The 26,535-nt window shown below is 40.4% G+C and overlaps 1 protein-coding gene across 3 annotated transcripts in view; it reads left to right on the top strand.

Annotated features, from left to right (window-relative positions):
- Positions 1-831: 831 nt before the first annotated feature.
- The window catches only part of NFKB1 (nuclear factor kappa B subunit 1), a 98,217-nt gene continuing 72,513 nt past the window's right edge, over positions 832-26,535 (top strand). The window contains exon 1 of one of the 3 annotated variants that reach the window (XM_075201053.1): positions 832-1,168. The gene's annotated coding sequence lies outside the window, so the exon portion shown is untranslated. Of the gene's footprint in view, positions 1,239-26,535 lie in introns of all 3 variants that reach the window. The other 2 variants (XM_075201035.1, XM_075201043.1) reach the window with 2 other exon arrangements.

The raw sequence follows: 26,535 nt of genomic DNA, 5'->3' as shown, positions 1-26,535 counted from the left end.
GAATTGCAGAAGAGGGCTCTATCAGAGCCGCTGATGCAGCTGAAAAATTGTTACATTATAACGGTAATAAATGATTATTAACAGAAAATATAAAGGGTCATAAATAGACCATACTTACCAACTTGATATTCTTCTTTTACGGGAGGCTGCGGCGGAGGTGGGCATGGCGGGGGGGTTGGGGGGCGGGACTCCAAAATGCGCATCAGACCCGCCCCCCATGATGTAAACCTGTCATTTGACAGCGGGGGTGGGGCCAAACGCCACGATTCACCAGGAATCGCAGCGTTTGGGAGCTAATTCTGCCCACTTCACTAGGAAGTGGGGCACTTCCTAGTGAAATGGGCAGATCCGGGAGATTTCCACACTCGCCCAGGAGTCCGGGAGACTCTCGCAAAATGCGGGAGTCTCCCGGACAATCCGGGAGAGTTGGCAAGTATGAAATAGACCCCTAGGACATGTATCAAAGACCACTAAGAATAGCCTATAATGAGGATAAAGTCTTATTTATATCCAACCTACTTCTGGGAATGTATGTGCTATACACATTTTCTATTCAAACATTCCTTTCCAATAATAACAATTATAATAATAATAATCTACACGACCTCATAAAAGTAACTGCTTCCAGAGAACAAAGTATTTATGTATTAATCCCCACGATAGAAATTCCCCATGACGTTTTAGCATTACAATATAGCAGTGTGACAGATACATTTTATTTGAGGTGCATTTTCAGGCCTCCCTCTCATCGCAGTAACAGTAAGTGGGAATTTCCAGCCAGGAAGTGAGAACAACAGCTACTTCTTCACATAGAAGAGCAGCAGTCACACACCTCCAGCCAAGCGAGAGGCAGGGAGGGAGGAGAAAGTCTCCGTGATGCGATGAGCTCACCCAAGAGCCCGCCCAGAACACGGAGGGGAACAAGGAAACTGAAAGAGACACGGACTAGAGGAGAACTGGCAACAAGCTGAAGTCGCACTTTCCTTTCATTGGAGGCAATGGAGAACTAGGAAATAGTGGTTTCAGTCTATTTACAGGGAGAGAGCACCTGCATCACTCTATTCATTGGATTGCTGGCTGTCATTGTAACCTTACAGCTTGGTGTGAATGGTTACACCACATAGAGGGAGAGGAAGACAGAACCCGGCAGCAAGTGACTTAATAACAGGTAAATCCTCAGCCTCATCTAGTGGCTGTAGGTCCAGGCTGGTGTCTGCCATCAGGAGCTGTGTTCTAAGGTACAAACACTTCGCAGCTGTCACCCTGAGTTGAGGAAATGCTGCTAATTTGCATATTTATCACACTGTTATAGTTTTATATCTTGTGTGTGTCTAGAAAATGTATGAAAATCCTGCTTTATTAGTTTATTAATGTTTTTAATCGTTTTTGTTTAAAGCGACATCAACATTCTTGGGAATAGGTTTAATGGACTAATGGACATTGAGTTTGAATGTAGCAGATTTATGAAATATATTCTTGTTCTAGACTGCGTTTATTAATATTTTAAACTTGATTTAGTCTTAAAATGTATCTAACATTTTATAAAAGAGTATATAGTATATGGTGGTGTTCCTCAACCTTTGGTCCTGTAAATTGCACTTAAAAATAATTGTAAATTTGAGGGACTCTGATATAAAAATTGAGAATGTGACAGCATTGTGCTAGTATATAAGTAGCAAGACAGTATATATCAAAGTGCTTTTATATTCACTTTGTCTTTGGGTTATCTCAACATTCTGCCTTATTGCTGAAAGATCTTACCTTTTACTGCCCTATGCTCACACCTCAGGCTATCCCACACTTCTCTCATTGGAAGATCATATCCACTTACTTTCTCAATTACATCCCTGGACCACTCAAAATACAACCTTTGTAGAACTCTAGTAATCTCTAGAAAATTCTGATTTTTGCATAAATAGATCATTTTAGGACATTGCATTGCTATTCTTTTCTACATTTTTCACATAATGTTCTTATAGGCAATACTGATAATTGAATGACATAGTAAATGTATATGTGTGTTATTTGTCTGTGAATTGTCTTTCACTGTGTTCTATTTAATGATTTATTTCTGGACATTTATTTCTAAATGATTTTTGGACTTTTTATATTACAAAGCACAGCACCACTTCTTTTTCTGAATGTTCGATGCAGTTCGTATCTTGCATTTCTGAACAACTACACAGTACCTCTTCTCTTAATGTATATGGAGTTACAGTTCTTAACATCAGATATTCCTGTAACTATATTCATGAATCATTTTGTATCCTGTGTAATATGCATGTTATATTTATTGCAATTCTTGGCAAGCTGATACATTTGGAGATATCACAAGCAGCTCCCAACTCCTCCATTGAGCTGCACATTATGTTTAATTTTATTTGCTTAATAAGTAATCATGATCAACAGGAGTATATTTTAGTTATATTTCACTTGCAATTGGCCCAATGAGACTCTAAAATAAGGGGCATATACAATTGTTAGCGTTTACTGGCAAAAGTAACGTGGCGCATTACGGTAATAGTGCGCGCAAATACCATTATTACGGTACCTTTCACGCTGGATTTCAGCTCGCGGCTCAATAACGGTAATACGTTTAACGCTGCAGGAAATTCAAACTATTGAATATGCCCCTATACTGTTATCACTAGCCATCACTACTGAGGATATTCACTACCAGACAGTATCAGCACCCTTGTCTATCTACTGTTGATGCTCTGCTTTAGTAAGCGTCAGACTGCATTGACAGATACCATCATATCACAGTACATGTAGATGCAGTTTCAGAGTCCCAAAGGTGCCTAGGCCTTGCACAGGCGAACTATTAAATTAAAATTAAATTTAACAGTCCATGTCAGCATTATTCACAGCAAGTGTGTGTGTTGACAGGTACTTGTCAGCAACAACTTCTGGCATCATAACTAATAGAAGTCATTACCTTCCATAGTAGTAATATATCTAGCAATAATGTCCACTAATATGCCAGCAATAGAAGTAATCCATAAAAATCTAAGCAATAGTAAGAGTAATGCCAGTAATATGTATGACAATAGCATTTTTGCCCAGTACTAAATCACCCATGCAAATAAGCCCTGAGGACTGGGTTTGGGACATCCTGGATAGACTAACAATTTCGATTTTTGAAAAAAATGTAAAAATATATATATATTTTTTTTAAACTTGTGCTCCAGTTTATTCAATAGGTGAATTTGCATATCCACATAACGCTGTCCAAGTAGTTTCCATCTTTTCTGTTCAGTGCTTATTATATATCTGTGATAAGTGACAGAATGTTTTTGCTTCAGAAGTTTCATAATGAAAGAAATAACAATCGTTGACTAATCGTTACCAAAGAAACAGGCATTGGATGTTTTGATTTTAATCTTTCTGTAAATCTGTAATATTTGTAAAATTCCCCATTATTAATTAAAAGATGTAGTTCTAGGTATTTTATTATGGCCTAACTGCTAACACCTTTGTGGCTAGTCCCCTTTGCTATCTGAGTTTCAAAAACAAGAGACTCTAAAATAGATTCTACAACTCTACTACATTGCTATTCACACGGTCATATCTCATACACATAAGTTAAGTAATACTGATTAAAAACTTTATATTAAAAGGGATTTTACACTTTTAGACCATCCCTCCTCATTTCATAGCAAGAAAAATGAACAGGCTGCGACATAATCCAGCACCAAAATTCATGCAATGAGGGATCCGAAAGTAACAAACATGTTACTATGGATTTAGTGTTCTGGAACCACTAATATGTTAAACTACTTATTTTAGCAGCATTAGCTACAGGATAAATAATATAACAACCATAGGTGCACAGATGGCACTATCACAAACCTATCAGGGGCAGAGCCTCGCAAGGTCATACTACAGTATACCTGTAAACTAGAAAACATAATTTCCTTACTTCTGGTTTCTTACTATATATATCCATTTGATCCCATTTATGACAGCGTGGAATTTCTAGTCACAATTAACGACTGACAGGTAGCAGCTGATCAGAATATCAAAGAGAGTAGGCCGTGCTTTCTTCATTAATTATGCATATATTATAGAATTAAAAAAATACATTAATATATCTACTGTATTATATGAAGCCTATTAGAAACTGTGTTTTCCCTATGAAAACAAGTGTCTACAAAGTTTTATTGAGCTGGTTGTGTGTTAGTAAGTCTGCTGTAATCCTGGTGCATATGCTACAGGTGCCGAGTTGGCTGTATGATGCATCTGACTCAGTATATTTCCTGAAATACTCATTTTTGACCCGTAAGTTATATCCAAGTTGCGTTCAGCTTTGCATCAGCCCCATGTATTTTACATCCACAGAAGCCCACCATTCACTTTGTAACCCACACATGATTGTTATCACAATATGTAAATAAGTGACAGAACCCCAGTTCATCTGTGAGGCTGAAGCGAATGTATAAGCCATTGTCTAACATGTATGATATTATATTGTTTACTCATATATATGTATGTAAAGATCAGATTTAAATTTGCTTGGCTCAACCATGTGTTCAGTTAGTGGGGAAACATGTAATTAATTCACCTGTAAAATGTGTGGTACATATAGTGGAACCTTTATTGCATGCAGTGCATCAAACTTGATTGAATGTATATGGTATAAATCCTAACACTACTAATGCCCTTTCACATTCTGTGAGACTGCCTGCAGCAAACAGCCATGAACCATTTCATTTGAGACACTACCATTGTTCTTGTTGTCTTTCCAGAAAGGATCTATACCTAGAATTGTGTGTTACAAAAATACACATTGCCCTCCACATCCACCTGCATCGCTCCTCTTCCATACTACAAATAGAAGTATGCTTCTTTTTTATCCGAAATATGGTTACAGGGAAGGAGGATAGAAGGGAGAGGGGAAGGCGAGGATCAGAAGGGCGTGGGTTTCCTCCGTGTGCTCCGGTTGTCTCCCACACTCCAAAAACATACTAGTAGGTTAATTGGCTGCTATCAAATTGACCCTAGCATGTGTGTCTGTCTGTGTGTGTTAGGGAATTTAGAGTGTAAGCTGCAATGGGGCAGGGACTGTTGTGAGTGACAAATATCCTCTGTACAGCGCTGTGAAATTAGTGGTACTATATAAATAAATGATAATAATGAACACTAAGGACCACTCATGGATGCCTGTTTTGTGTAAACACACTCCCACAGAACTGTCTTTGTCCAAGATAAAACAAAGACAGTAAAGGAGGAATTTAATTCCCCCCTCGGAGTAATGCATTGTTAAGCATATTACCATTAATACGGTAATTTTAACACTAAGGGAGCTGCGAGCTGAAATTCAGCGAGTAATTACCGTATTAATGGTAATATTTTTCGAGCGCGGGATTTTCACCCGTCTCGCTAACAATTGAATACCCCCTAATTGTACTAATGGTAATTATGCGCACTATTACCATAGTAATTGTAATTATAAGCACTATTACTGTAGTAACGTAAATAGTGCACAGGCCGTGTTACCTTTGACAGTAACGTGGCCAATTGAATATGCCCCTAAGACTCATTTATGAATGTTCAAAAGCCAAGAGTTAATGTTGATTTGTGATGTGTCTATTTTACAGCTTAGATTTGTGGACCAGATTGGAAGCATGTGAGAGGGTGCACTTAAGGCTGAGAGTGCTCATGGGTGTTCCTTGATGAGTATCAATTAGAAGCATTCATCCATATTATATTATGCAAACATAAAATTCTGTTTTATAGCACAATATCTTTTAAATCAGATAAAGGGGTTTACAACATTCAAACACACAAAAGTGGCACAAGTGATCAAGACAGTCACTGGCTTTTATATGGGAGCTTACAGTCTAAATTCTAAAGATATAAGCATGTATGAGCTGGCTTGCAAGTGGAACAGATTTGGGCATTAGTTTCACTTAGTAAAAAATACATAAATAAATTAAATTAAAAAAAGAAACATTTTTTATTCAAAAAGGTACAAATTATTTTTAAACATTAAAGTATTAAAATGCTTTATTCAGACAATACTACAATCTTTCCAGTCCTTTTTGATAGAACTCTTTGCATACTTTCCACTGTTAGAGCTCCTTGAGCAGGAGGCATGGCCACGTCACACATGGGGGCGTGGCTACAACTTCAGGGGTGTGTCTAGTGTTTTTGAAGCGCCGGTCTGCTCCGTACCGTACTGCCCTCCAATTGTCCAATCATAGCTGCACACACCAGGAACAGGACATACCCCCAACTTTCCACGGGCAGGCGGCGGGACAGAGCCCTCAAATCAGAAATATCACACCTAACTTGGGACAGTTGAGATGAATTTTATTGAAGATGACTAGACAGTCCCTACAACACCATGAGACAGCTTCCAGCAGAAGGGACTATATTGGGAAGGGGATAGGAGGGTCAGGTTTTAATAATTCTATGGGGAGACGTATGTGGGGTTAGACGTGTGTGATTTCTGCACTAAGTGGGATTTTCTCACAAAGTGGACGAAAATGCACAGTTAGACAACACAGTTGGACAAACATTGGACTACATTTGACTTGCTTTTACTCCCAGCAATAAGCAACATCTGCCACAGCCTATTTCAGCACTACTTGTCTATTTATATGGAATACTGCTAAGAGGTAATTCTTAAAATACCCTTGCTTTTTGCTTTTACCCCTTTTATCACAATGTTTCACAAATTTCTTTTCTTAGTCTCATTTCATGGCATGATCTTTAGGACTGTGTCATCTTTCACCCCTCCACCAACACACAAATTTGTTCATATTGCACCTGCATTACTCCACTCACCTCTATTTAACACCCATGAACTGTTGTCCTATTTATTATCTCTAACAAGTACAGCCTCCACCTGTCGCCAGAAAATAAAAGGCCACACATCTTACAATCCCCTTGCCTATCTTTCGCTCACTCTGCTTCTATTAGCTGGTGATATATCACCTAATCCAGGTCCCCCACACTCCTCACACACACATACATCAGAACACTACCGTTCTATAGCAAACCTCAAACACATCACCTGTCTCCCCTCTCTTCCCAAGTCCTTTAAATGTGCCCTTTGGAATGCACGCTCTGTTTGTAACAAACTTACCTCCGTTCATGATCTCTTCCTCTCAAAAAACCTCAACCTTCTGGCAATAACAGAAACATGGCTTATGCAATCAGACACTGCCTCACCTGCAGCACTTTCACATGGTGGCCTCCATCTCACCCACACCTCCAGACCTGAAGGCAGACAAGGAGGTGGGGTTGGACTACTTCTCTCCCCACAGTGCACATACACAGTTCTACCAAATGTCCCATCACTCACGTTCACATCTTTTGAAGTACATGCTATTCGCATTTTTAATCCATTCTCCCTACGTGTTGCGGTGATCTATCGTCCCCCTGGAGCACACCAACAATTTATTGAGGATTTCTCTGCATGGCTCCCTCACTTCTTATCTTCAGACATCCCCACCATCATCATGGGTGACTTCAACATCCCCATTGATAACCCACCTTCCAAAGCTGCTTCCAAACTACTCTCTCTAACATCCTCACTTGACCTCTCCCAGTGGATTGAATCATCTACTCATAAGGATGGCCACTGCCTTGATCTTGTTTTCTCTAGACTATGCTCAGTTTCTAATTTTATTAATACACCCTTCCCCCTCTCGGATCATCACCTTATCAGCTACACTCTCACCCCCACTGCTCTAACCTCTCTACTGTCTGACTCAACCAAGCCTCCTCATACTCGTAGAAATCTTAATTCTATTAATCTTCAACAATTTTCCACCTCTCTCCAACACCTTCTCTCCCCTATCTCTACATTCTCATCCCCTGAGATGGCAGTACCTCATTTTCACCTAACCTTAGCAACGGCCCTTGATCAAGTGGCTCCAGCGACACTTCATACTACACGTCGACTTCGATGTCAACCGTGGCACACCAAAGCAACACGAAATCTTCAAAAACTGTCCCGTAAAGCAGAACGTCACTGGCGTAAATCTCGAAGCTCTAATGACTTCTTCACATATACTTCTGTCTACCACTCCTATCGAAATGCTCTGGACACTGCAAAACAAACATACTTTCAATCTCTTATCTATGCTCAGGCTTCTAACCCCAAACGCCTTTTCAATACATTTAATCATCTTCTCAATCCTCCCACCCCGAACCCTCCATCTACTATCAGTGCTCAGGATCTTGCTTCCTACTTCAAGGACAAGATTGACAAGATCAGACTAGAAATGGTATCCTCTTCCTCAACAAGCCATCAGCTCATTTCCTTCCCACTACCCTCTGACACCCTTTCTTCATTTGACCCCACAAATGAAGAGGAAATTTCTACGCTCTTCTTATCTTCCTACTCTACCTCCTGTCCTCTTGATCCTATTCCCTCGCAAATTGGTAGATCCCTGTCTTCTGTGCTCATTTCACCTCTAACTCAAATCTGTAATCTCTCACTCTCTACTGGCATCTTTCCATCACTATACAAGCATGCAGTGATTACTCCTATTCTAAAAAAACAAAACTCCGACCCAAACTCTCTCTCAAATTACCGTCCCATCTCTCAGCTCCCTTGCCCCTCCAAGCTTCTAGAGAGACTTGCCTACACTCGCCTCACACGCTTTCTTTCCGCAAACAACCTGTTGGATCCTCTTCAGTCTGGCTTTCGTTCTCAACACTCCACAGAGACTGCGCTGACCAAGGTTGTTAATGATCTGATCACTGCTAAGACTGAACGCCATTACTCTCTCCTAATTCTCCTTGATCTCTCGGCTGCATTTGACACCGTTGACCACTCTCTTCTCATACAAACACTGCAATCCCTAGGTCTTCAAGACACCGTTCTATCCTGGTTCTCATCTTACCTCTCTAATCGCTCTTTCACTGTTAATTTCTCTGGAGCCACCTCTGCTCCGCTTCCCCTATCAGTTGGAGTACCACAAGGCTCGGTGCTAGGTCCTCTGCTGTTCTCTATCTATACCGCTTCTCTTGGAAATCTAATAAGTTCCTTTGGCTTTCAGTATCATCTCTATGCGGATGATACCCAAATCTATCTATCCTCTCCTGATATCTCGACATCTGTGTTGTCCCGTGTAACTGACTGTCTTTCTGCCATTTCATCTTGGATGGCCTCTCGTCAACTCAAACTTAATCTTTCTAAAACAGAGTTAATAATATTCCCACCCGCCAACAAGAGCATACCTGACATTTCTATCTCTGTTGATAACATGACCATAAATCCCACCCCACAAGCTCGCTGCCTAGGTGTAATCCTTGATTCACGCCTATCCTTTGTTCCCCACATTGACTCTATATCTAAATCATGTTACATACATCTAAAGAACATTTCCAGAATCCGCACATATCTCACACAAGACACTGCTAAAACCTTAATTCATGCACTAATCATCTCCCGCATTGACTATTGCAATTCCCTCCTTACTGGTCTTCCCAAAAACAGACTCAAACCCCTAAAATCTATTTTACATGCTTCGGCAAGACTGATTTTCCTTGCAAATAGCTATTCCTCTGTTGAATCACTCTGTATGTCTCTACACTGGCTGCCTGTCTTCTACCGAATCCAATATAAAATACTTTTACTAACCTACAAGGCCATCAACAAAGCTGCACCAACATACATCTCCTCTCTTGTCTCAAAATATCTCCCAACTCGGCAACTCCGTTCTGCAAAAGATCTGCGTCTCTCATCCACCCTCATTACATCCTCCCATTCCCGGTTACAGGACTTTTTTCGGGCTGCACCCACTCTATGGAACTCTCTCCCTCGCACAATAAGACTCTCCTCTGTTCTACAAACTTTCAAGCGTTCTCTGAAAACCTACCTATTCAGACAAGCTTATAATATTCCTCAACCACCATCTTAACCTCACTACCTTTAGCCTGTTACACAATTTCACACAAGACAACTACCCCCGGACCAACATTGTTGTGTGACAGGATCATTTAGCTTATGAGTCACCCTACCTTTGCAGTCTGGCTGGGCCAAGATGCAAAATGTATACTTAACCTCATGTGTCAATCTCCCATTGTCCCATAGATTGTAAGCTTGCGAGCAGGGCCTTCTCACCTCTTTGTCTGTTTTACCCAGTTTGTTTATTAGTTTATTACGTTTGTCCCCAATTGTAAAGCGCTACGGAATATGTTGGCGCTATATAAATAAATGATGATGATGATGATGAATGGATGAACAAGCCCTTAAACTGTTCTGTGGTCTCATGTTTCTGAGTGAAAGCATCCATGACATTGCATTCCAACTGAGATACTGGAAAATTTAATTAAGGTAAATAGTTTGTTTCCTCTTTTTCTGATTCAAATGGGTTGAAACAAATTGACATAGGCTTGCTTTATCTAGAGTCCAAAGTCACAGCTATGTCAAAACTGCAGTGGGCAAGGAGAAGAAACTATGCAGTAATTTCCAGACAGCTGCTCTATCAATGTAGTATTACACTAATGCTTTGCGCCCTGTATTCTGCATATCATTTTATGTATGTGTCTCCCATTTTATAGTTCCAAAAACAAAATAAAACAGAAGGGAAAACATTTCCTCCTGACTTGGCTTTTGATAAACCTGAATTTCAATATTCATCTTACTTCCTTTTGGATTGTGTAAACAAAGATTATAATACTACATAGTAGGTCTAGCTATGATTCGATGTAAAATGTGATGCATTTTATAACTGATTTATATATCATTCAACTGCAGCCTGTATTTTGTTTATTTCAGTTGTTACTATATATGACCTAAAATGTCTTATCTGTGACTCTGGAACTTGTAGTCATCGACGCTCATTAGTCCTAGCAAGTAGTATGGCACGGATAGTAAGTCCTCCACACACACCAAGTTTTCCTGTAAATAAATTGTATATTTTAGTGAGTCACTAAGTGAACCAAAGCTGATATCACTGCTACCAAGAAAGTAAAACTTTATCCAAATTGTAATACAATGGATCTGAGGCGGAACTAACGAGCTGTGGGCTCCGGTGCAGGGAAGCAGGGAGGAGGGAACCTGGGCCCACAGCTCACCAGTTCCCAGTACCGCGGGCCCCATTATCTCCATGGGCCCTGGTGCACCGCACCTGCTGCACCAATGGTAGTTCCGCCACTACTATGGATTTAAAATAACAAAACAATGAATGTGGCACACACAAACAGTCCTGCACCCTTGTAGTCATTATTATAAGAGTAGGATTTCTAGGGACGAGTCTGAAAACGTTTCAGTAAAACGGACTTTTGAGTCTGACAAGTGGCTGCAAACAGGGGAAGTTGCCGCAAACAGGTAGAACATGAGAAGGCAGTGTTCCAACAAGGTGTGAAAGAAAAGAGTAGAGGGCGATATACAGTATAGTATACACAATCAGACTCTGGGGGTAAATGAAGAATCCGGACATTAATACAACTCCGGCGTGTTCAGCGTCTTCGGCGATTAAATTTAAAGCGGCGCTGCATTGTAAAGGGAAGTTTCCCTTTACAATGCAGCGCCGCTTTAAATTTAATCGCCGAAGACGCTGAACACGCCGGAGTTGAAGAATCCGGACATTAATACATTTACCCCCTGGAGTTAGTAGACAGGAGACCATCACGCTATCCTGTATATTTAGTGTGCGCCTGTGAATAGGTCTAGCTGGGCCTTATGAAGAGGATGAATTACCTCCTGAGTGGAAGGTTGGCCTAAGCCCAAGTAACCACCAGGGTAAACTTATTCCTCTCTTATTCCTAAGCTACCTACTACATAAGGTGCACTGGATGCGAACTGCAAAACATCTCGGTTAGCTACCAATGTGCCCCCCCACTCTCCTCTCAGGGGATGCTTGTGCAAACTAAAAGTGAAAAATCTCGAGAGACATACTGTGCAAAATTGAAATCATCACATCGGAATCCAACCTTCTTCTTTACTTTATAAGCACCACTTAAACTTTTCCATTTTTTAACCCTAAAATACTCCTCAGCTTAGCTTTGTTTATAACTTAGATTAATCTTAAGAGTGAGGGTAAATCTGGGCTGCCTTTATGTGCCGTTTGTTTATGTTGAAGCTTTATATTTACTTTGGGCAAAATGCACCTAGTAATACACTTCAGAAAGGTGCAAAATTTATTGAAAAAAGAAAGGAATTGCAGCGCTAAAAATCAGGCTGGCCTAAAAATAAATGTAATATTGTGTGAACCAATAGGCAGTCACGAATCATCAAACATATCATCATCATCATTTATTAATATAGCGCCACTGATTCTGCAGCACTGTACAGAGAACTCGTGCACATCAGTCCCTGCCCCATTGGAGCTTACAGGCTAAATTCCCTAACACACACAGACAGACAGAGAGAGACTAGGGTCAATTTTGATAGGAGCCAATTAACCTACTAGTATGTTTTTAGAGTGTGGGAGGAAACCGGAGCACCCGGAGGAAACCCACGCAAACACGGGGAGATCATACAAACTCCACACAGATAAGGCCATGTTCGTGAATTGAACTCATGACCCCAGCACTGTGAGGCAGAACTGCTAACCACTTAGCCACCGTGCTGCCTACATATAGTTTAATATACCATGTAAAATATATAAAAAATGGAATATACATCTCATCTACATATTACTGATGAAAACATGCATAACACATTAATGGAAACTATCTCATTAATAAAATCACAGTGCACTGTGATATATTACACACAAGGAAAGGTATACATACCATATATAACGCTACTGATAAAATACGTACCAGCTGGATACAATGTAGCTAAAATTAATGCAAAAAGAAGCAATAGATTGTATTGAAATAGCTCCACAATAAAAATTATCTTCGTAATGCCTCAAAGATCAAGATGACTCCATATATTATATATTATGGCAAGCAAATATGATAATACTCAATATATTGAAAGCAATTAGCACAACTTCTAATGCGGTATTCATATAAACCATGTAATTATGCTGATGTAATGCTTCCAAAATGTAATTACTCAGTCCATCTCCTGTGAGAATTCTTCATAGAAATATATATATATATATATATATAAGGAGACTCAAATCAACACAGGTGTTTTGATCTTAAACTTGGAAAAGAAAAAAAGTCTTTTACTTCCGTGATTTGCAAATGATTTTAGTAATAGTTCATTCTATTCACGGACAGCGTAAAACTTAAGTGGCATTCTCTAACTATGTAGAGATATAGCAGAGAAATATATCAAAGATCAATTGATTACCGTCTCTCATCGCTTATAATCATATGAGTGCGAATCAGTTCCTACCGTCAGCGTGTCTCCAGTATATCGAGTGGATATTTAGTAGAGCTCATCTGGGTTGTACCCAATATCCAACGTTTTTTCAAAACCAAAATTTGTTCTATTGCAAAATACAGTACAAGGCACGATTACCACCAGCTCAGATTTGGTGCAATATTCAAATTATTTGTAGAGGTGAAAGAGCTATACAATATCCCTCAGAGCAAGGAATACTCATAAAATGGACCCTATCCATTCTCTTTATTTCATTTTAATACTTTCTGCAAAATTACACATCAAACTTCTGGTTGACCCAGTTAAACATGTGCTTCAGCCCATGTGATGAGTATGGTGGACCAAGGGCGTTGTTGCCAGGTATGACATAGGCCTATTTTGTGGAGCTGTGCAAAAATTACAATTTCACTTTGTGGAGTAAGCTTATAACAGATTAGAGGAAGGGTCAACAGGATGGATTTAAAGGGGCCGACCTTCCATTGTGGAAAGACGCTCAGCCATTTATATAGCAAATGGAAACTTTGTAGAAGTGCATCTTGATGTGTTATTCAGTCTTACACAGTTTATAAAAGGTGTAGTATAGTTCTTAAACAATACATTTATCATAAATGTCATGCTTGGAATGTGTGGCGTATTATTATAATCAGTTTTTTTTTTTATTGCACTGTAAAGTTAAAACCATGGAAATTAGAAAAATGTTTAAATGATTCTCCACATATCTTCAATACAATTAGAGAGACCCAAGACAAGTACCAGAAAATGTAATCAGCATGTTCTAATGTAAAATGTGCTGGAACTGCTCATAAGTTCAAAGCATATACCACAGTATGGTGGGAGTAAGGGAAGGCCTGGCTGGTGAAGTGAGAACACATTATTTCCTGGGCTGTAGAGGGGGTGTTGATATCCTTTTTATAGCTTTGGTCAACATTCACCATGACACATGGGGGGCGTAGTCTTATGGTGCTGGAGAATACAGACATTTTTAATAGATTACTATATTACTATTTTATATCTTTTTTAAAAAAAAATTGAATACATTTGAATGATCTATTTATTTTTATCAGGGGTACAGCGGGATCACTCTGGTGTCATCTGCAGCTCAGTGTTATAAGATCACTTGTAATAATAATCTAATGCTAGCTGGTGCTCCCTCTTATTGCTTTCTCTTTATGGACATTGACAGTTTTCAATAGCAATCCCAGTGTGGAAGTTCTACATTGCAGATATAGCGATCATGCTGATCCAAAGGCTCCAGGGCACATTGCTGGGGCTGTCATGAACATCCGAGTTCCTCTATGAGAGGAAGGAAAGTAAATACATATTTCCATACTGAGCCTGAGTAGCAAAATACTTTAGATTTGTGTGTATTATAGACTTGTGGCCTCCGGCTTAAGAGAAGCAGAACAGGGGCAGTCAAGCGTAAGTTGAGTACAGTAAGTGGTTGTATTTATAAGTGTAGCACCTGGAGATATGCCCAAATTCATTTTGGATGTATATCTAGATAGGTTTCTTAGGAAGTTTATATTTTACAGGAACAAGAGGCCTGGTATAAAGATACAGGATGATGATGATAATAATGAAACCTGCAGCACTATATAGCTGACTGTTAACTTATTGACTAATATAGTACATTAGTATTACGGCAATATTATATCAAGATACAGTGAGTGGAGTAGTTTTTCCAGAGACAGTAATACCAACAATAGTTAGAACTAATTAAAAAGGCTGATTAGTATAAGGGCGACATTGAGGATATATAGGCTTTCCATAATTCACATAGATAGTATGTCCAACACTTGTTAGACGGCTGCTATAAATTGCGAGTGGAGAAAAGGCGTTGAGTGGGAATGTCGTCACTTACAATGGGCAGAGTGAGATTGACGGTTTTAAGGCGGCAAGGGGCGGACCCAATGCCTGTATACATTATACAGTGGTCCCAGAGTGAACCCACTGCACCACTGATTGAATTTCTTATTTGTCCTTTTAATTTGAATATTTGCAGGTTAAAAGGTTCATAATGTTTGTATCTCTGTGAATTTCGCACATACTACCAACATTTTTAAGCCACATATCCTTGCTATAATTGGGCATAAATATGTATTATTTGGACAATTGACTTAAAGATAATGCTACATTTGAGTGTGATGTATCTTGAGATGCATATGACTCAAATTACATACATAGGACTGCATTTTTCCAACCAATTTTTTGTGTGTGTTTGTAACATAAAAATGTGAAAAACTCTACATCTAGCCCTCACCATTTGCACGTTTACACTTATTTGGTCACATAGTTAATTTGCCCATTTTGTGTAATGGTTTTACCTTCTCACTTTGCCATATGGCCTGCAGCTTAATTTTGTTTAAAAGTCAGGTTAAAGAAATGCCACGTACACATTTCCACCTCCACTAGGTTCAACTTGTCCCACTTTCCTGAGGGTGTCCTCCTTGACCTTCATTAAAGGTGATGTACATATTTAGTTGGCTTAATCTATATATTCAGTAAGTCCTTTACACCATCCACACAGAAATGTCTTATTTTTGTTTTCCGATAAATGACAGAGATGACACTATATCTAAAGCAGACCGTAAAGAACATTTGTGCAGTGTCCAGCAGCATGAAAAATAGCAAAGCCTGTCTGTATGACTTAAACAAATACAGACATAGAAGGAAGCCAGAAATATAAAGCTCTGTGGGATATTTGCATAAAACTTCTGTGATACAATGTAGCAACATTTTACAGGTTTTCAAATCTATAAGTGCAGTGGAGAATACCTTTAGGTTTATGATGCATTCATCCCATTGGATCTCATTACAATCTGAGGTGTACCCAGACTTTTTTGTGAATATAGTAATTTTGCAGTTCCGTGTGTGCAGGTCAATATGTATTCTATCCATCACATGAGAAGTCATGTGCACCTTTACACCAGTCACCACCTTGACATGCAAAGCCATATAGTAGGAAAATATGTGCATGGAAAAGTAGAAAATGACAGTGCTGTACGATGCTACATTGGCCAAGCATAAATCACCCTCTTTGAGAGAACAACTACTAAGATTTTACTGCTGTAAGTATTTCATTGTTGTGCATTATGAAGTTTTAATATAAAACATTTTGGGGTATATTTAGCAACAAATCAAATTCTAGCTTTCATTTATTTAGTGCATTCTACAAAATGACAGCTAGAATCTGATTGGTTGCTATAGGCAGCATCTCCTCTTTTTCAAACCCGCAGTTTAGTAAATATACCCCTTTGTCTACATAGTGGAATGTGGAATGTAAGCAAATTAAAACCTTTCTTGAAATCTCATAATATATAAAAGTGCAAATAAAAAAGTACAGCAGAAGTACAGTAAACAACAGTGTTTTCCAAAACGGAAGCAATTTCTTTAAAATATAGGTCATGTCCCTCATGGAGGAACACATGACCTTTACAAATGTGAAACCACAGTACATTTACTATACTAGAAAGCAACAAAATTCACATTGCTCTCAAAATATGCAAATGTAGATGGAACATTTATTTTAATAAAGCAGTGTATAAGTATTCATGTACAACATGTAGTCATACCTATATTTTTAAGGCATCGGCATGTACTATAATATTTGCAAAACTGGTACAGTAGGTAATCAGATATTGAATGATGGCAGTTATTAAGGATTCTTGATAAATATCTGTTAATGAGAAACCAATTGTTCCCACTCTTGACCTCACTTGCAAAGGTGATTTACAGCCATTCACAAGAGTTTGCCTGGCCATCAGAAAGATTAACATTAAGAGCATCTGGTATATTTTTGGCCAGAATCTATGTACCCTGCTACACCGCCACCAAATAAGGAGAACACCACCTCTGTAGCCTCTAATATAACTATTTTAATTATTTGGTAGGATTTGGATAAACTAAACCATGACCATATACCATCCAAACAAACTGTTATACACCAACTCATCAGTCAGTGTGTTAGACGAGACCAAAATGTTGAAAACTGTTCCACAAAATGTTCTATTTGTTTAGCAATTGTGTAATACCCCGCGTGGTGTTATTTAGAGTAATACGTTGAAATTGCACCTTACCAGTATTAGATTGTTCTCTTTCTGGTTTTAGCACTTCAGATTTTCTATGCACCAGAGAGTTAAGGAGATTTATCCAGAGATTTAAAATGACACAAGTGTATTCTGAACTAACTTTCTTTTATTATTATTAATTATTCTGATATTCATTTTAGAATCACACAATTATTTTTAAACAATATCTTATCACTTTAAAACTATTTACAATTGGCAAATCTATAAATTCACCATACTAATAACACTGACATATCTAATACTAATGTATAACTTAATTTCTCAATACAACTTTAAGACCCACATCATATATTTCGATAATTATTTGTAGAAGTGGTGCACGTGGTTGGGGCCCATAAATTTCTTTTTCATGCCAAATAAACTGAATTACACTGTCCTCAGTACATAGCTCACTCTCTGTTGTGTGTATTCATAGATCTCTCTACTTTCTCTCCTCTCACACTGTCCTCAGTACATAGCTCAGTCTCTGTTGTGTGTACTCACAGATCTCTCTACTTTCTCTCCTCTCACACTGTCCTCAGTACATAGCTCAGTCTCTGTTGTGTGTACTCACAGATCTCTCTACTTTCTCTCCTCTCACACTGTCCTCAGTACATAGCTCAGTCTCTGTTGTGTGTATTCACAGATCTCTCTATTTTCTCTCCTCTCACACTGTTCTCAGTACATAGCTCAGTCTCTGTTGTGTGTACTCACAGATCTCTCTACTTTCTCTCCTCTCACACTGTCCTCTGTACATAGCTCAGTCTCTGTTTGTATTCACAGATCTCTCTATTCTCTCTCCTCTCACACTGTCCTCAGTACATAGCTCAGTCTCTGTTGTGTGTACTCACAGATCTCTCTACTTTCTCTCCTCTCACACTGTCCTCAGTACATAGCTCAGTCTCTGTTGTGTGTACTCACAGATCTCTCTATTCTCTCTCCTCTCACACTGTCCTCAGTACATAGCTCAGTCTCTGTTGTGTGTACTCACAGATCTCTCTACTTTCTCTCCTCTCACACTGTCCTCAGTACATAGCTCAGTCTCTGTTGTGTGTACTCACAGATCTCTCTATTTTCTCTCCTCTCACACTGTCCTCAGTACATAGCTCAGTCTCTGTTGTGTGTACTCACAGATCTCTCTACTTTCTCTCCTCTCACACTGTCCTCAGTACATAGCTCAGTCTCTGTTGTGTGTACTCACAGATCTCTCTATTTTCTCTCCTCTCACACTGTTCTCAGTACATAGCTCAGTCTCTGTTGTGTGTACTCACAGATCTCTCTATTCTCTCTCCTCTCACACTGTCCTCAGTACATAGCTCAGTCTCTGTTGTGTGTACTCACAGATTTCTCTACTTTCTCTCCTCTCACACTGTCCTCAGTACATAGCTCAGTCTCTGTTGTGTGTACTCACAGATCTCTCTATTCTCTCTCCTCTCACACTGTCCTCAGTACATAGCTCAGTCTCTGTTGTGTGTACTCACAGATCTCTCTATTCTCTCTCCTCTCACACTGTCCTCAGTACATAGCTCAGTCTCTGTTGTGTGTACTCACAGATCTCTCTATTTTCTCTCCTCTCACACTGTCCTCAGTACATAGCTCAGTCTCTGTTGTGTGTACTCACAGATCTCTCTACTTTCTCTCCTCTCACACTGTCCTCAGTACATAGCTCAGTCTCTGTTGTGTGTACTCACAGATCTCTCTATTTTCTCTCCTCTCACACTGTTCTCAGTACATAGCTCAGTCTCTGTTGTGTGTACTCACAGATCTCTCTATTCTCTCTCCTCTCACACTGTTCTCAGTACATAGCTCAGTCTCTGTTGTGTGTACTCACAGATCTCTCTATTCTCTCTCCTCTCACACTGTCCTCAGTACATAGCTCAGTCTCTGTTGTGTGTACTCACAGATCTCTCTATTTTCTCTCCTCTCACACTGTTCTCAGTACATAGCTCAGTCTCTGTTGTGTGTACTCACAGATCTCTCTATTCTCTCTCCTCTCACACTGTCCTCAGTACATAGCTCAGTCTCTGTTGTGTGTACTCACAGATCTCTCTATTCTCTCTCCTCTCACACTGTCCTCAGCACATAGCTCAGTCTCTGTTGTGTGTACTCACAGATCTCTCTACTTTCTCTCCTCTCACACTGTCCTCAGTACATAGCTCAGTCTCTGTTGTGTGTATTCATAGATCTCTCTACTTCATAGTGATTTTCAGCACTTTACTTTTTACTCACACCTCTCTTTTTCTTCTTCCATTTTTTCACTTTTTCTCTGCTTATATATCACATTGTTCGATGTTCATTCTGTCCCTATCTTTCCGCTCTCAGTTTATCAGACACAGGGATCTCTCTCAGCGGTCCTGAGTATCACACTCCTCTCCCTCTGTCACCCCTGGCAACCACCAACCACTCCCCACTGTCACCCCCGGCAACCACCAACCACCCCCAACTGTCACTTTCCCTCAAGAAATCTTTTTTTTTTTTTTTTAAATCTTTATAAACACTTATAACAACATGTAACCACATCTAAACAAGAAGGTACATGAACATATAGATACACCCCAGAGTACTCAAGTTTTGGGGTATCACAATTGGCTACAATATTTTACATTTTTGACTAGCGGAAATTGACGCTAAGTGTTTCCTGTTTTACTCCGCCCCACCCCAGCAGAATGAATAGATAGTAAGCATGTCAGCTTGTTGAATCATTACACTTGTATGTAATGTCCTGTTGGAGGTGAAACTCGATTTGCGTGAAAGGTCACCTTAGCTTTGCTCAGCTGTACAAAGTGTTAAGTAAGCATTCACCGGCCTTATATTGATAATGGATGGAAAGGAAAAACAAGAGCCCTAGTCCAGAGGAAAATATGTGTTACCTGATGCTGTTCCTAAAGGTAAATTAGTAGACATACGTTTCTGTAAGTGGTTGATAGAGTCCCACATTTTGAGAGAATGGTGCATAATGATTCTAAAGCTGTTGGGCCTCAGGTAAAGGTGGTTCCATAATAATGTGATGTTAGCAGTTGAGTGACACATATATATTTCTAGGAACGTCCCCATCAGTGCCTCAGTTCTAGAATGTAAAGCTTATATTTCTGAACCTTGGGAACCTTTATTGTACTTGAGCATGTAAAGCCATTATTTTGAGTAAACAAATAATTTCCAAGGTCTGGGAGCTGGACATGCACTTTGAAATGGACATGGTGGAAAAGTAGGCCCTCTTACTCAAATAAATAAGGTAGCACAAGTCTGAATATGCAGGTTTCTAAATGAGCCTTCAGGTTCATGCTGAAAAGTATAAGTTTTCATGCTGTCACTCATGGATCCAAAGGATCCACACAGTGGCTGCTATCTGTTGACGTCATAGGTGACAGGCACACTTACAGTCACCTTCACTGACACTGCCCCAAATCTATGAGCAGCTTGTGCTGATATACTTGAATGACCCTGACAGAGGCACTACATGTTCTGGGGTCATATAGGATCAATGATACCTTGATCGTAATTTTGAATCACCCCAGACTGTGATGAGGAGGTGCAGGGAGGATTTGAAGAGAGCCAGCTTTGACGTAATTTACTGGAGTTGGCGGAAGATGGGCCACCTATGCCCTCTGCACACATTGTCTAGAGTATTAATTCTTATATTCCTAGCAAAAGAATAGAACCATACGCTAAAGTGTGCAGAGGGTGACACTTGTTGGGTATGATGATGATGGCGGTTTGCTATATATCCTTCAACTGATTATGATTGGTTGGTTAAGAAAAGGTCATTTGCTGTTCAGATTAACGCAGTCATTGCTAGATATGAAGTGCTATATTATGTTGTACACTACAGATATGTATCCTTTAAGAAGGATTAAAGAATAAGTAAATACAGGAACACCCCAACCATTATTTTATATAACCACTTACACTAAAAATGTGCTCGCCACCTATTTACTGCCGAATTGTTTGCTGACCACAAAATAATTCCACTCAGTTGCAAAACATAGATGGAACATTGACCACAGGAGAACTGCATCTCTAGTAACAGGTCTCTCTACCTGAACACATCCAGCAGGCAGATTCCCTGCTTTTTTATGGCTTTTTAGATTCATTTAATGGATAATTCCACTTCAAAAAATGTATTTAAACAGAGATGTTCCTGATTGATGGGGATCTTCCCCAGTGCACTGAAGGGTACACTTGATGAAATTAGACCTCCACCAGAAAACCTTGATGTACAGAGCATGTCACAGCATTACAGTGCTTCAGTTTGCCCACGTAATAACTTATAAATATCCCAACATTGTCTACTATCCAGCTTTGTTCACGGGTCTATTTTAAATTTTCCTTTTAAGGCCATCATATCAGTACAGTTATAAAAACATGTGCACAGGAAAACTTGTGCTGTATCTCATGGAAAGCAGATACTGTCATTTAATAATAAAGTTTATTAAATGAAAGCAAATGTGTGATTGGTTACTGTGGGTCCACCACACTTTTCAGAATACTCTCCAATAAGATAACATTTCCATCCCGTAGCATTACAGAATATTTAATTATGCCATATCTACATGTAAGGCGGCAGAGAAGGATTAGAGCAGATAGGTATGCTTGCCTTGGGTTCCAAAACAACTGCTTGTTTGTGCTCTGGCTAATTCACAAAACTGCAAGCTTCATTAAATACACAGCAGAAAACACCAGAGCAACTTAGTTCATACAAAAAAAAAATTGCATTGCATTTTAGCAGATTCTTCTGGGGAGTGCTCTGTTGCTTTCTTTTTAAGTTTGGGAATCATATTAGGATATGAAGTCATGCAGCTATCTCACAACAGGGTTGTCCAGAAATTCCCAGAAAACCTGCATCTGGCACCTCCATCAACAACTGGAACAAACCTGGATCAAAAGTCTAATAGGCCAAATTTTGACTTCTAACTATATACCGCCCCTTCCTGAAACCATCCAACAACTAATACAGTCTTTACAATAGTATTTGGCCTGTATTCATTCCTCTATAAATTTCCACATATGTTTACATCATGGAAACAAAATGAATTTACATAATTGTTCCTCCCATTTTCTAATATACACTGGTGCTGTTTCTTCAGAGGTCACAACTGAGTCGAGTCCATCTGTGTACAATTAATGTTCTTCAATTGAGTTAAAAATAAATACACGAGAGGTCTCACATTAACAAGATCAAAGAGCATTCAATGCGAGGCTGAGAAAACTTTTTATATGCCCCAGAGAACTGTCAAGCCAATCAAAGAATTGAAGAGAATATGTGCTGACCGGTGAATTTGTCTAGAAGAGGCCATGCTCCAAACTGAGCATCTGTTGGAGAACGGCACTTGTTAGGGAGGCCACCAGGGGGCAAATTCTATTATTAATATTATTATTATTATTATTATTATTATTATTATTATTTATAGGGCGCCACAAAGTATCCGTAGCGCCGTACAAGGACAAACAATGGCACAGTACAAGGTGAAACAGCACAGTACTAGTAACAGTAAGCACTATAACTCTGGGGGCTCAGGCACAGCATGAAAGAGAGGGAGGGAGGGGAAAAGTAAGTATAGGCAGGTAACTATGGCCCAAGAGGGTGGGCACGGATGACAGGTGGAGAGTCACTGAGGGGAGCGGAGAGAAGCGAGAGGAGACAGAGGGCAGAGGGACTGAGAGGAGGTGAGCTGAGTAGCTGGAGAGCGCAGTTAAAAGTGATGGAAACAGAAGGTAGGAGAGCCCTGCTCAAAGGAGCGAACAATCTAAAGGGAGGGGAAGACAGACGGACAGACACATGGATGAGACGGAGAGACGGGAGAAATGGAGACGGAGTCGAGGAAGGGGGAGAAGGGAAGAAGGGATGAGAAAGAGAGGTAGCCGACCGGTGGGAGTTTAGGCATGAGACTGGAAAGCTTTAAGGAAAAGGTGGGTTTTTAATGTTCGTTTGAAAGAGGACAGATTAGGGGAAGTTCTGATGGAGCGGGGGAGCTTGTTCCAATGGAGGGGAGCGGCGCGGGAAAAGTCTTTGATACGTGCGTGAGAGGAGGTAATCAGAGGGGAAGAGAGGCGACGATCGTTGGACGATCGCAGTGAGCGGGAGGGAGTGTGAATAGAGATAAGGTTAGAGATGTAGGGAGCAGTGGAGTTGGCGAGGGCCTTGTAAGTCAGAGTGAGGAGCTTGAAAAGGATTCTGTAGGGGAAGGGGAGCCAGTGAAGGGCTTGGTAGAGTGGGGATACAGAGGTGGAACGGCGAGAGAGGAAAATAAGCCTAGCAGCGGCGTTAAGTACAGATCTAAGGGGAGCGAGATGAGAGAGGTGGAGGCCGATAAGGAGAAGGGTGCAGTAGTCCAAGCGGGAGATAATCAGAGAGTGGACGAGAGATTTGGTGGCATCCTGGGAGAGGAAGGGCCGAATGCGGGCAATGTTGCGAAGCTGGAAACGGCAGGATTTGGCGAGAGAGTGAATGTGAGGGGCAAAGGAGAGAGAGGAGTCGAGGATGACACCTACGCAGTGGAGTTGGGGAACAGGGGAGATAGATGAGTTGTCAACAGTGATGGAGAGGTCAGATGGGAAGGAGGTACGAGAGGGAGGAAAGACAATGAGTTCAGTTTTAGCAAGATTGAGTTTAAGAAATCTAGAGGACATCCAGCAGGAGATGGCAGAGAGGCATGCGGATACCCTGGAAAGAAGGGAGGGAGAGAGATCGGGAGAGGAAAGGTAGAGTTGAGTGTCATCAGCATAAAGGTGGTATTTGAGGCCGAAGGAGCTGATGAGTGCACCCAGAGAAGAGGTGTATAGTGAGAATAGTAAGGGTCCAAGGACAGAGCCCTGAGGGACCCCGACTGGAAGGGAGGAAGAAGGGGAGAGAGAATCAGAGGTGGAAACAGAGAAGGAACGGTCGGCAGGGTAAGAGGTGAACCAGGAGAGGACGGTACCGGAGAGGCCAATAGACTGAAGGGTGTGAAGCAGGAGGGGGTGGTCAACGGTGTCAAAGGCCGCTGAGAGGTCGTGGAGAATCAGGAGGGAGTAGTGGCCCATGGCTTTAGCCGAGAGGAGATCGTTCGTAACTTGAGCCAGGGCAGTTTCAGTGGAATGGAGGGGGCGGAAGCCTGATTGGAGAGGGTCAAGGAGGGAGTGTTCAGAGAGGTAGGTGGAGAGACGGTTGCAGACAAGTCTCTCGAGTATTTTGGAGGCAAATGGAAGAAGGAAAATGGGGCAGTAATTAGAGAGTGAGGTGGGGTCAAGATTGGGTTTCTTGAGAATGGGTGAGACGAGAGCATGTTTAAAGGCGGAGGGGAAGATGCCGGTGGGGAGGGACAGATTAAAGAGGTGAGCGAGGTGGGAGCAGGTGGAGGCGGAAAGGGAGCGAAGAAGGTGAGAAGGGATGGGGTCCTGGGGGCAGGTAGAAGGGGGGGGAGAAGAAATGAGAAAGTGGACTTCCTCACCCGAGGTGGGGCGGAAGGAGAGAAGGAGTTGGTGGCTGGGGGGAGAGGGGGGGGAGAGTGGAGGGGGGAGGAAGGGCGAGAGGGGGGGTGGCGAAAGAGTGGGTGGAGGAGGAGATTTCAAGTCTGAATGCCGCGATTTTAGAGGAGAAAAAGGAGGTGAAGTCAGTGGCAGATAAGGAGGAAGGGAGGGGGGGGGTGGGGGAGACAGGAGAGTGTTAAAGGTAGCGAAGAGGCGGCGGGGGTTGGAGGACTGGGAGGAGATAAGGGATTTAAAGAAGGATTGCTTAGCGAGCGACATTAGCCACAGTGTTCTTACGAGCATAACAGCTGCACACATTTGCAGATACTACAGTGCCTCAACATCGCGGATTTCTATTCGCTCCTCTATGGGGCGAAGAGAAATCCACGATGTTACATTGCTGCGGAATGCCTTTGCGACCATTCTGGAAGCACTCTGTGGCTAATTGCATATGTCCCTAAGATTCCTAGGTCTATTCTAACAGATACACAGTCTTCTGTGGCAGAGGTGAGAGAAACTGTCTGTTGTACAATAGTCCAGGCACTTCACAAATCTGCACTTTGTGGGAAGGTGCCAAAGTATAAACAAACATGAAATCTCATTTAGAACTAAATATCATTATCCCTAAAGAATGGCGACAAGAGCTTTAGCTATTCGGATGCTGCTCTACTTCAGGGACCAGGAAACCTGTTTAAAAAAAAAAAAAGGGGGATGCATTTATGGAGCAAGATATAGACAAATATTGAAAGAAAACCTATTGCAGTCTATAAGAGATGGCAAAAGACATATATTCCAGCGGACAATGGTCAAAAGAATACAGCAAAAGCCCTGATGGAGTTGCTTGGGTACAATAAATAAATTAATAAATGTCTTGAATTTCAAACAAAGAAGAATGGGTGAAAGTGTCCAAATTTCCAAAGTTGATAGCGACTTATCCAAATACACTCATGGGTGTAATTGCAGCTAAAGGTGGTTTTATGAATTATTATGTAATAAAATATTGACTGTTTTTTATTTGTAATAATTAGCTTTTATCATATAATATTATAGGGCAGTTGTAAGATATGCAGAATAAATTCTTTTTGATACTATGGTGGAAGAAAATAAAAAAGTGAAAAAAATCCTAAAGGGTTGAATACTTTTTATAACCACTGCATCTGTACGTTATTTATAATATATATATATATATCTCTTCTTTTTTTTTTCTTTTTTTTTTCCATATATATATTTCCATATATATATTTGCCGTATTTGCCGGCGTATAAGACGACTGGGCGTATAAGACGACCCCCAACATTTCCACTCAAAATATAGAGTTTGTTATATACTCGCCGTATAAGACTACCCCCTCTTCCGCACACCTTCCACACACCAAATAAAACGTAAAAGAACATCAGATTTGATTTCAACATGTTAATTTATATTCGAATGCCTATGACATGCAGGAAAACTGTCACAAGGCTGTATGTTATCAAACATGTACAGTAAACATAAAACATTGCAAGTTTATTAAACGTAATTCACTAGTCAGTGATAGAAGGAAGATAACAAATAGAGGGAGAGAGCAAGTGCACACTTACCCCTTGGCATAATCTTTAATGCTTTTTCATTTGATTTCCAGTCACGAACCATCTTTTCTGTTACTCCATATTGTCTTGCAGCAGCACAATTATTATGTTCCATGGCAAAGTTTACAACTTTAAGTTTAAAACTTGCATCATATTTCTTTCTTTTTGCTGGTGCCATGATAGGGTTGATAGGGGTTTGACTGCT

The sequence above is a fragment of the Mixophyes fleayi genome, chromosome 1, assembly GCF_038048845.1.
Source record: "Mixophyes fleayi isolate aMixFle1 chromosome 1, aMixFle1.hap1, whole genome shotgun sequence".
Classification (NCBI taxonomy): Eukaryota; Metazoa; Chordata; class Amphibia; order Anura; family Limnodynastidae; genus Mixophyes; species Mixophyes fleayi.
This window is presented reverse-complemented; position numbering and strand designations above follow the sequence as displayed.